This window comes from Schistocerca americana, unplaced genomic scaffold (assembly GCF_021461395.2).
Source record: "Schistocerca americana isolate TAMUIC-IGC-003095 unplaced genomic scaffold, iqSchAmer2.1 HiC_scaffold_680, whole genome shotgun sequence".
In the NCBI taxonomy this organism is placed as follows: Eukaryota; Metazoa; Arthropoda; class Insecta; order Orthoptera; family Acrididae; genus Schistocerca; species Schistocerca americana.
The window spans coordinates 54,845-57,500 of NW_025726435.1; the positions used below are offsets into that span (position 1 = coordinate 54,845).

The 2,656-nt window shown below is 49.0% G+C and overlaps 1 pseudogene; it reads right to left on the bottom strand.

Annotated features, from left to right (window-relative positions):
• Positions 1 to 2,324: 2,324 nt before the first annotated feature.
• Positions 2,325 to 2,656, bottom strand: part of LOC124589054 — a 2,983-nt pseudogene continuing 2,651 nt past the window's right edge.

The following is a 2,656-nucleotide window of genomic DNA, read 5'->3' on the forward strand; positions in this document are numbered from 1 at the left end:
AGCCGGATAAGTAATGTCTTCTCCATTAGGGTGTCCCTTCCGGACCAGCTGCCTCAGTGCCGTAGTAAGTAATGAAGGCTCCTCCAGCCTTGACAGCCGAACCAACTCCTCCAAATCTTTGTATATGTTTTTTGGATCAACTTGTCTATAACTGATCCCTTCACCAGATTTTTCATGTCTGTCTACTTCCACTACACTACTTGTATTTACACTATTTACAATTACACTTCCGTCACCATTAGTACCAATTTGCACTACACTACTTGCATCTACACTATTTACAGTTCCATCTCCATCACAACTGCCACCACCTCCTGTTACCAGGGCAGTAACACGTGATGCATCTTCATCCTCCTTTGGACCCATCGTTGATTCCATTTCCGCAGAGGTCGACGGCTGAATCGAAAGGCGGTTGACACCCGCCTCCAAATCATCTACCGTCTGAACTCCAACTTCCACGGTCAAACGGCCAGCTGACCCGGAGAAGCACTCTGGATCAGCCAACGAACCTGTGGAAAGAGCTTTAGATATTAATTTACCCCTCTCTGCATCTCGTTTGATTTTACTCGGAGATTTTCTTTTAACAGTCTTAATGGTCGCCATAATCGGTTCTCTGTATTATTCTATCCAGAAACATTTTGTAAGTGGGGCAGTCTTTGACTCCCCCACACTTACGCCCTCTCTTACTGCAGGGTATACATATGGATGGGCGATCCTTGCTTCTACAATCTCTTTTGTCATGCCCAGTCTGCCCACAATGGGCACAGATAACTTCAGTTACAGTACAGAACTTGTTAGTATGATTCAGATCATAACATTTAGTACATCTGGATACTGCTAAGTAATCTTTAACATTAAGAGCTGAATATCCCACATATAGTCTACCTATTCTTGTCAACAGTTTCCACAACTCGGGAGAAACCTCCACCACATGGTGAACTGTCAGTTTTTCCCGAGGACCAACTTTAAACTTCAACTTAAATTGTTCATCAAACTCAACTCGAGTCATTGATACATCAAAATTCTGACTGTATATCGCGTCCAACAGATCATCCGCACTTAGATGAGTTGGTACATCGTACATACACATCAATGGTCGACGTTTCCGCGGAGGTTCACATTTAACTTTCTCCGTTAACTGGGAATTGGAAAGTATCTTATTACTGTCCTCTTGAGTTGCAGTTTCGACTATCAAGACATTTTTAGCCGTTCTGACACTATTAATTTTAATTTTGTCTCGCTTCGGATTCACGCATTTCTCAAAAACGGATTTCACCGCCCGTATGTCCTCACCAGATTTAGGCTTTATAAACACAGTAGGTACCGTTTTTTGAATATTTTTCTGGATAGTTTCTTTTGCCGTCGGCGCTTTGCCCACAGGGGCAGCTGCGACTGCGGCATAAGTTTTCGCACTGACTGGCTGGCTTCTCAGACGTTCATTCTCGCGCTCTAGTTCCATAACCCTTCCCTCTAGTTGGGAGTGAGCTATCGCCCAACCCGACACAAAGTCTCTAATATTATTTATGGCATAATTGCCGATCTTTCCATTCTTAATACTCGAATCGAGTAACTTCAAAAATTTTGCATGTCGCTCAGCGACAGACAAGCTCTCTTCGATCTCGCATCGAGGCACATCGTCACTCTCTATGTTTTCAGCCATATTTGACATTTAGAGAGTGAAAAAGTGGAGGCCCGTCTCTTTCCCCGGACCGGCCTCTCTGGCATGGGGGGAGGCTAAATGCAGCTCGCTCACCGGTCCCGCCCCTTGACCAAGAGCTTTCAACAACTGAGCTGCTAGGTTTAGCACGCCGTGGGAACAGCGCACTAGTCCTCTTCGACTGCTGCATCATCGAAGTTTTCTCCCGCTCCCTTACCGACGAATGCCTCCCGCATTCCGGGAGAGCGGATTCACCCTCCGTCCTTCGCCCCCTACTAGGCCGAGTTTCCACCAAAAGGCTAAAGACCCGGTCCTACTCAGGTGCCGGGCCGGTCCCCCAGACGTTCGGGGGTCTGGACCCATCTAACCTAACCGGGGACATGTCACCATGCCCCGGCTTGGCGGATCATGCCCCGGAATTCCAGGGGCAAGGCGGGTGACCTTCGCCGACTTGGGCCAGGATCCCGCCGCGACAAATGCAGCAGCCGGAACCGGCGTACAAGATATTCAGTACGCCGTCGCGCCCCTGCCCTTCGGTCGCCCGAAGGCTTAACAGCTGCACCCCGAGAAGGCGAGCAGGAGCACTTGAGAAGGAGAGGCTAAGATGTTCGAGTCGCATCCTTCCCCTGCTGCCTATTACCAACCATGAGCCCACGCAAATCGGGGCACATAGCATGAGACAGCCGCAGCTAGTAGATAGGGACAGCGGGAATCTCGTTAATCCATTCATGCGCGTCACTAATTAGATGACGAGGCATTTGGCTACCTTAAGAGAGTCATAGTTACTCCCGCCGTTTACCCGCGCTTGCTTGAATTTCTTCACGTTGACATTCAGAGCACTGGGCAGAAATCACATTGCGTCAACACCCGCTAGGGCCATCGCAATGCTTTGTTTTAATTAGACAGTCGGATTCCCCCAGTCCGTGCCAGTTCTGAGTTGATCGTTGAATGGCGGCCGAAGAGAATCCGCGCACCCGCGCGCCCCCGGAGGAGCACGCT